This window comes from Mus musculus, chromosome 1 (genome assembly GCF_000001635.26).
Source record: "Mus musculus strain C57BL/6J chromosome 1, GRCm38.p6 C57BL/6J".
Classification (NCBI taxonomy): domain Eukaryota; kingdom Metazoa; phylum Chordata; class Mammalia; order Rodentia; family Muridae; genus Mus; species Mus musculus.
In genome coordinates, this window is record NC_000067.6 from 138,868,658 (window position 1) to 138,878,011 (window position 9,354).

General features: G+C 42.2%; 1 long non-coding RNA gene across 1 annotated transcript; it reads right to left on the minus strand.

Moving 5' to 3' along the window:
- Nucleotides 1–7,614: 7,614 nt before the first annotated feature.
- On the minus strand, nt 7,615–8,293 carry 1700019P21Rik (RIKEN cDNA 1700019P21 gene). The gene is made up of 2 exons (NR_138576.1): nt 8,258–8,293; nt 7,615–7,988 (listed from the first exon to the last, which is right to left on the minus strand). It is a non-coding gene; the product is annotated as an RIKEN cDNA 1700019P21 gene (long non-coding RNA).
- Between the last annotated feature and the right edge of the window lie 1,061 nt (nt 8,294–9,354).

Genomic DNA, 9,354 nt, shown 5'->3' on the forward strand with positions numbered 1-9,354 from the left:
TATATATTGGATTACATTGATGGATTTTCATATATTAAACCATCCCTGCATTCCTGGAATAAAACCTACTTGGTCAGGATGGATGATTGCTTTAATGTGTTCTTGGATTCGGTTAGCGAGAATTTTATTGAGGATTTTTGCATCGATATTCATAAGAGAAATTGGTCTGAAGTTCTCTATCTTTGTTGGGTCTTTCTGTGGTTTAGGTATCATAGTAATAGTGGCTTCATAAAATGATTCGGGTAGAGTACCTGCTACTTCTATTTTGTGAAATAGTTTGTGCAGAACTGGAATTAGATCTTCTTTGAAGGTCTGATAGAACTCTGCACTAAACCCATCTAGTCCTGGGCTTTTTTTGGTTGGGAGACTATTTATAACTGCTTCTATTTCTTTAGGTGATATGGGACTGTTTAGATGATCAACTTGATCATGATTCAATTTTGGTACCTGGTATCTGTCCAGAAATTTGTCCATTTCATCCAGGTTTTCCAGTTTTGTTGAGTATAGCCTTTTGTAGAAGGATCTGATGGTGTTTTGGATTTCTTCAGGATCTGTTGTTATGTCTCCCTTTTCATTTCTGATTTTGTTAGTTAGGATTTTGTCCCTGTGCTCTTTAGTGAGTCTAGCTAAGGGTTTATTTATCTTGTTGATTTTCTCAAAGAACCAACTCCTCGTTTGGTTAATTCTTTGAATAGTTCTTTTTGTTTCCACTTGGTTGATTTCACCCCTGAGTTTGATTATTTCCTGCCGTCTACTCCTCTTGGGTGAATTTGCTTCCTTTTTTTCTAGGGCTTTTAGATGTGTTGTCAAGCTGCTAGTATGTGCTGTCTCCCCTTTCTTCTTGGAGGCACTCAGAGCTATGAGTTTCCCTCTTAGAAATGCTTTCATTGTGACCCATAGGTTTGGGTACGTTGTGGCTTCATTTTCATTAAACTCTAAAAAGTCTTTAATTTCTTTCTTTATTCCTTCCTTGACCAAGGTATCATTGAGAAGAGTGTTATTCAGTTTCCACGTGAATGTTGGCTTTCCATTATTTATGTTGTTATTGAAGATCAGCCTTAGGCTATGGTGGTCTGGTAGGATACGTGGGACAATTTCAATATTTTTGTATCTATTGAGGCCTGTTTTGTGACCAATTATATGGTCAATTTTGGAGAAGGTCCCGTGAGGTGCTGAGAAGAAGGTATATCCTTTTGTTTTAGGATAAAATGTTCTGTAGATATCTGTCAGGTCCATTTGTTTCATAACTTCTGTTAGTTTCACTGTGTCCCTGTTTAGTTTCTGTTTCCACGATCTGTCCTTTGAAGAAATTGGTGTGTTGAAGTCTCCCACTATTATTGTGTGAGGTGCAATGTATGCTTTGAGCTTTACTAAAGTGTCTCTAATGAATGTGGCTGCCCTTGCATTTGGTGCGTAGATATTCAGAATTGAGAGTTCCTCTTGGAGGATTTTACCTTTGATGAGTATGAAGTGTCCCTCCTTGTCTTTTTTGATAACTTTGGGTTGGAAGTCGATTTTATCCGATATTAAAATGGCTACTCCAGCTTGTTTCTTCAGTCCATTTGTTTGGAAAATTGTTTTCCAGCCGTTCACTCTGAGGTAGTGTCTGTCTTTTTCCCTGAGATGGGTTTCCTGTAAGCAGCAGAATGTTGGGTCCTGTTTGTGTAGCCAGTCTGTTAGTCTATGTCTTTTTATTGGGGAATTGAGTCCATTGATATTAAGAGATATTAAGGAAAAGTAATTGTTGCTTCCTTTTATTTTTGTTGTTAGAGTTGGCATTCTGTTCTTGTGGCTGTCTTCTTTTTGGTTTGTTGAATGATTACTTTCTTGGTTGTTCTAGGGCGTGATTTCCGTCCTTGTATTGCTTCTTTTCTGTTATTATCCTTTGAAGGGCTGGATTTGTGGAAAGATATTGTGTGAATTTGTTTTTGTCGTGGAATACTTTGGTTTCTCCATCTATGGTAATTGAGAGTTTGGCCGGGTATAGTAGCCTGGGCTGGCATTTGTGTTCTCTTAGTGTCTGTATAACATCTGTCCAGGCTCTTCTGGCTTTCATAGTCTCTGGTGAAAAGTCTGGTGTAATTCTGATAAGCCTTCCTTTATATGTTACTTGACCTTTCTCCCTTACTGCTTTTAATATTCTATCTTTATTTAGTGCATTTGTTGTTCTGATTATTATGTGTCAGGAGGAATTTCTTTTCTGGTCCAGTCTATTTGGAGTTCTGTAGGCTTCTTGTATGATCATGGGCATCTCTTTTTTTATGTTTGGGAAGTTTTCTTCTATTATTTTGTTGAAGGTATTAGCTGGCCCTTTAAGTTGAAAATCTTCATTCTCATCAATTCCTATTATCCGTAGGTTTGGTCTTCTCATTGTGTCCTGGTTTACCTGGATGTTTTGAGTTAGGATCCTTTTGCATTTTGTATTTTCTTTGACTGTTGTGTCAATGTTCTCTATGGAATCTTCTGCACCTGAGATTCTCTCTTCCATTTCTTGTATTCTGTTGCTGATGCTCGCATCTATGGTTCCAGATCTCTTTCCTAGGGTTTCTATCTCCAGCGTTGCCTCGCTTTGGGTTTTCTTTATTGTGTCTACTTCCCCTTTTAGTTCTAGTATGGTTTTGTTCATTTCCATCACCTGTTTGGATGTGTTTTCCTGTTTTTCTTTAATGATTTCTACCTGTTTGGCTGTGTTTTCCTGCTTTTCTTTAAGGCCTGTAACTCTTTAGCAGTGCTCTCCTGTAATTCTTTAAGTGACTTATGAAAGTCCTTCTTGATGTCCTCTATCATCATCATGAGAAATGTTTTTAAATCTGGGTCTAGATTTTCGGTTGTGTTGGGGTGCCCAGGACTAGGTGGGGTGGGAGTGCTGCGTTCTGATGATGGTGAGTGGTCTTGATTTCTGTTAGTAGGATTCTTACGTTTGCCTTTCGCCATCTGGTAATCTCTGAAGCTAGCTGTTTTAGTTGTCACTGTTAAGAGCTTGTTCTTCAGGTGACTCTGTTAGCCTCTATAAGCAGACCTGGAGGGTAGCACTCTCCTTAGTTTCAGTGGGCAGAGTATTCTCTGCAGGCAAGCTCTCTTCTTGCAGGGCAGGTACCCAGATATCTGGTGTTCGAACCAGACTCCTGGCAGAAGTTGTGTTCCACTCACTAGAGGTCTTAGGATCTCGTGTGGAATCCTGTGTGGGCCCTTGCGGGTGTCAGGCGACTCCGCTGGCAAGGTAGCCCGGGGCTCGAGTGGAGTGGAAGGGGTTTGTGCCCCAGATCAAGCCCGGGTAGCCTGCTTCCCGATGTACCGCAGTCTCAGGTTCCGCGCGATTGGATTGGGGCAGGCGCTATGTTCCAATCACCAGAGGTCTTAGGATCCCGTGGGGAGTCCCTTGTGGGCCCTTGCGGGTGTTGGGCAAGACTCTGCTGGCAAGGTAGCCCGGGGCTCGAGTGGAGTTGAAGGGCTTGTGCCCCAAATCAGGCCCGGGTAGCCTGCTTCCCTATGTACCGCAGTCTCAGGTTCCGCGCGATTGGATTGGGGCAGGCGCTGTGTTCCACTCACCAGAGGTCTTAGGATCCCGTGGGGAGTCCCGTGTGGGCCCTTGCGGGTGTTGGGCAAGACTCTGCTGGCAAGGTAGCCCGGGGCTCGAGTCGAGCGGAAGGGACTTGTGCCCTCCCTTACTGCTTTTAATATTCTATCTTTATTTAGTGCATTTGTTGTTCTGATTATTATGTGTCGTTAGGAATTTCGTTTCTGGTCTAGTCTATTTGGAGTTCTGTAGGCTTCTTGTATGTTCATGGGCATCTCTTTCTCTAGGTTTGGGAAGTTTTCTTCTATAATTTTGTTGAAGATATTTGCTGGTCCTTTGAGTTGAAAAATCTTCATTCTCATCTACTCCAATTATTCGTAGGTTTGGTCTTCTTATTGTGTCCTGGATTTCCTGGATGTTTTGAGTTAGGATCTTTTTGCATTTTGTATTTTCTTTGATTGTTGTGCCGATGTTCTCTATGGAATCTTCTGCACCTGAGATTTTCTCTTCCATCTCTTGTATTCTGTTGCTGATGCTCGCATCTATGGTTCCAGATTTCTTTCCTAGGTTTTCTATCTCCAGCGTTGCCTCGATTTAGGCTTTCTTTATCGTGTCTACTTCCCTTTTTAGGTCTTGGATGGTTTTATTCAATTCCATCACCTGTTTGGTTGTGTTTTCCTGCAATTCTTTAAGGGATTTTTTGTGCTTCCTCTTTAAGGTCTTCTACCTTTTTAGCAGTGTTCTCCTGTATTTCTTTAAGTGAGTTATTAAAGTCCTTCTTGATGTCCTCTACCATCATCATGAGATATGCTTTTAAATCCGGGTCTAGTTTTTCAGGTGTGTTGGGGTGCCCAGGACTGGGTGGGGTGGGAGTGCTGCGTTCTGATGATGGTGAGTGGTCTTGGTTTCTGTTAGCAAGATTCTTACATTTGCCTTTCGCCATCTGCTAATCTCTGGAGTTAGTCGTTGTAGTTGTCTCTGGTTAGATCTTGCTCCTCAGGTGTTTATGTTAGCCTCTATTCGCAGACCTGGGAGACTAGCTCTCTCCTGAGTTTCAATGTTCAGAGTACTCTCTGCAGGCAAGCTCTCCTCTTGCAAGGAAGGTGCCCAGATATCTGATGTTTGAACCTGCCTCCTGGCAGAAGTTGTGATCCACTCACAGAGGTCTTAAGAACCCATGGATGGTCCTGTGTGTACCTTGCAGGTGTCCGCAGACTCCGCACCCAAGCTACCCTGGTACTGGCATGGACCTGAAGGGACTTGTGCCCCTGCTCAGGCCGGGTTTTCTGCTTCCCTAATCATTGCAGTCTCAGGTTCCGCACAATTGGATTGGAGCAGCAGCTGTGTTCCACTCACCAGAGGTCTTAAGATCCCGTGGAGGGTCCTGTGGGTAGCTTGCGGGTGTCCTCAGACTCCACACCCAAGCTACCTCGACGCTGGCGGGTACTAGAAGGGACTGCAGGCTATTGAAGGGACTATTGGCTTCTGAAGACAACATTCAGCTTTTCCTCTACTAACTAGTGTTCAGAGTACTGAAAAGTACTCTGCACACTAACAAAGGAGAAAGGTAATCATCTATATGTCTAAGTTACGAGCCCTGCAATCTACAACAGCGACTTTCCTGCAAGCTCTACTGGTCCAATAGTGGCACAAGTGTTATGGGAGTAACCAAGCACTTTCTGATGGAATTTAAGGCCAACTCCATGAGAAAGAACCCAACCCTGACACTTCTAAAATAGCCAAGAACCTCAGATCGGATAGACCATGGAACTAGGGCTGAGGGAAAGCCTAATACTGTTATTCTCCTAGAGGAACATAACAATAAAATGACTCCTAATGAAAATGACTCTTACCCATAGATAAGTGCCTCCCTCCCTCAACCCACATAGAGGAGCTTCTTCTTACAGGAGATTGAAATTCACACAGAGACCCACACTGGGCAAAGTAAATAGAATGACTTCAAAGCACTCAACCCTAAATCTTTATCTCTTCCATCAAGACTCAGGGATTTATGCTGATGAGGAGGCAGGAGAATTGTAAGAGCCAGAGGTAATGGTTGACTGCATGGAAACAACATTCTCCAGCTACAACAGACTGATACACATATGAACTGGCAGAGACCGTGTCAGCAAGCACAAGACCTGCACAAGTTCAGACCAGATAGGGCTTCAGCACTGAGAGGGGAAGAGAACATGTGGTCCCATTCTTTAACCAAGAAGCTATTTCCAATTGATAACCACTGTCAAAAGGAAATTCTGCTTCTTTCTTTTGGAGTGTCACTGAGTACACCTACTCCAGGGTAGGCCTCATGTCTTGGAGCAATACAAATGGACTGAATGGTGTTTTTGTGAACTTTTTCCTTTTGTTTTGGATTTTTCTGAAAGAAAGAAAGAAAGAAAGAAAGAAAGAAAGAAAGAAAGAAAGAAAGAAAGAAGGAAAGAAAGAGAGAAAGACCTCATTAGTCCTTAACCTGTCTGTTAACATATATAATTATTTTTAAAGTCCTTGCTTCATTAAAAAAAAGAACACCAAAGCCTCAAACTATAGAAAGTGAGACAGTTTATTTTACAACTCTGTGAAGTCTGGCATCAGCCCAGAAAGGCAGGAGTATTGATTGAATGCAGAGGACAGTTCTAAACCATAATGAGAACAAAGCCCTTTCCTTCCTCTACCCTCTGGCTGAGGAATCTGGAGGGACAATGCTAGCCACCATCTGCGTCTTATCTTTTCTTCTTTCCATTACTTTATATCCTTTTGATTTTCAAGCTTATCAGATGTGTGACCTTGTAGGCAAGCTTGGCTTTTAGGACTTCTGGATTCTAAACTATTAGTTTTTGAGGGCAGAAAGTTAATCACAGTTGGGTTAGGTGGGGTGTGGTTAGATTACCAGGCTTCAGTAAGGGTCTAATATTTCCTGGCTTAAGGCACCTCGGAAAACGAACCATCAGATTTCATTTCTTACAACCAGGGTCATATTCATTCTTGAATCAGTCTTAGAAGAGCAGGTTATGTTGAATCCATAATCAGGATTAATCTGGACCTACCTGAATGTAACCCACTCATCCCTGTCTCAATTAATATCAAGGGCACAATTAGCAAATGTCAATTATGGTGTGGCTTCCAAAAATCAAAATGAATTCATCTGCATACCTAGAGATTTTACTGTTTAAATTTTCATCTTAATTTTTTGTCAATTGTTCCGCTCTTTTGCTCTGGTTGTCCTTCCTTGACATCTCACCCTTTTAGGTTTTGGCATTGTGTCCTCAAAACACTATAAACATTAGGTAACATCCTTTTCCATTTTCCCATCCTGCTCTTCTGCATGTAGTACTATGAAACCCAGCATAAATAAAAGATCTGGGATTGCATAAATAAGTCGTTGTCTTTCTCCTTCAGACTTGTCAGAAGTGACATACAGATTGTAGGTTTTCTATAAGTGATAATAAATATTTGAGCAAATATATATACTTGTAAATAATTGTTTTTGAAAAACCCAAATGAAATGATATACTGTACTGCCTGGTTTTGTGTGTCAACTTGACACAAGCTGGAGTTATCACAGAGAAAGTAGCCTCCCTTGAGTAAGTGCTTCCATGAGATCCAGCTGTAAGGCATTTTCGCAATGTTAATCAAGGGTGGGAGGGCCCACTGTGGGTGATGCCATCACTGGGCTATAAGTCCTGGGTTCTATAAGAAAGCAAGCTGAGCAAGGCAGAGAAAGCAAGCCAGTAAGTGGCATCCCTCCATGGCCTCTGCATCAGCTCCTGCTTCCTGACCTGCTTGAGTTACAGTTCTGACTTCCTTTGGTGATGAATAGCAGTGTGGAAAATAGAAGCTGAATAAACCCCTTCCTCCCCAACTTGCTTCTGGGTCATGATGTTTTGTGCAGAAATAGAATCCCTAAGACATATACTAAATGTGAAATCTTACTGAATAGCTGGGTTATTTCAGTTACAGCACACATACATACCTCATCATGGATCTGATCTGGGCCCCTAAATCGCTGCCTTCTCAAGCGATGTTTTTAATTATTGAGCTGTGGGTGGACAATTAGGGCTGGAACCACAGAACTAACAACGCGTTTCTTGGCCAAATACTTCCTGTTACATTCATTTATTTTTGCATGCTGTTTTGTGCATTTGATGTTTTTCAAATAGCCGGATGTTGTGTTGTGACACGGCACGCCGCTTGCCGATGCATCCTCAGAATCAGTTCCAATGATTGAGAGCCAATGTTACACGCCCCTAAGGTTGCCTTGGGGAATTTTTTTTCCTCCCATTTAAGCAAACATTGAGTAGCACATGTTGTTTCACAGAACTGGTGGTTGTTAGGAATTTCTTCAGGGAAGTCTAACGATTTCTATTTGCGAGCTCCGCTGACTTCCCAGCGGAAGCTGCTCCACCAGTGAGTGTGTCATATGCCTGGCGCACAGCTGCACGTACTCTCGCCCTTCTGTTTGGTTCTTGCCCTCCTGGAAAAGTGTAGGCGGGCCACATAACAGGAAGCAATCTAGCCATTTCATCCCTCTCCCTGTCTGTTTCTCTCTCTCTCTCTCTCTCTCTCTCTCTCTCTCTCTCTCTCTCTCTCTCTCTCATGACATGAAGCAAAATCTAGCCCCTTCATCCCTCCTCCCCCTGTCCCCTCCTCTCTCTCCGTGGTTGTGATGAAGCGCAGTCTGGCATAGGTCCACCATTCCCTGCTTCAAGTCTCTCAGATGACTTGAGTGGACAGCATACTCACGTGATACTTAGTTGACTGAGAGATGCTGAACTCTTCACACACACGAGCTCCCATCAGGGTCATCACCACGTGTTTTGCAGTTTTATTTGTGACGTTACTGCACCCGTATTTCCTTAGGTCCCAGCCTGTATGTACCCTGTTCTGGTAGCTTCTCTGATAGCTCACTCTGCTCATGGTTTCCAGTCTTTTCTACAGGACTTGTTCACTTTAGCTCCCCACTCCCCTAATATCTAGAGCACAATTACATTTGTGCTCACCTCTCATATTATTTTGTTTATGATATTTTCTTTTCCTTTTCCTGCTCCTTTACTGTTGGGTCTTTAAAGATAAAGATGGTCTTAACTTATTTTTTAATCTGTCATGGTATGAGTACATAAGAAATGCTGAAAAATGCTGTGTGTGTGTGTGTGAGAGAGAGAGAGAGAGAGAGAGAGAGAGAGAGAAGTAATTTGGCCCAGTGAACGGATGAATATGTGATAGCAGTAAAGCCCAGTTGTGAATTACATCATCAACTGAGTTTTCTGCTAATACGCTATGGTCAAGAATCAGCTTTGGACTCTCCCAACACATCAGCATTCCATAGGCCATTGTTCTGAGACACAGTATACTAAGATGGTAAAATAACTATAATTTTATTTGGCAATCTCTTTAGTAAATTTCCCTAAAACCGTCATTGAATTCATGGTGCGCACGGCGTATGGGCTACACTCCACATGAACTAAGTGCATGTTGACAGTGAAGGGAAGCCTTGTTAACCCTGAACAATCATTCCAATTATAACTACATGCACACAATCACTGTCACATCAAGTATCCACACTAATTACTTCTAGCCTTTCTGTTGTGCAAGCATTAAAAAGAAAGCCTACAACTATGTCTATTCAGTATGAACTGTGGGATCTCCCAAAAGAGAGCGGCTAAATTAAAAATATATCTATATACATATATAGATAGATATAGATATTAAAATACAAGGATTTGATTTGTGCTTTGAAAGTGTAGGGACAGCACAGTTTTACAGGCTTTCCCACACAACAACACATCGGTACCGGGCATCTTGGCTAAGTCTACAAATGCAGAGAGCTGCTCTCTGCACTC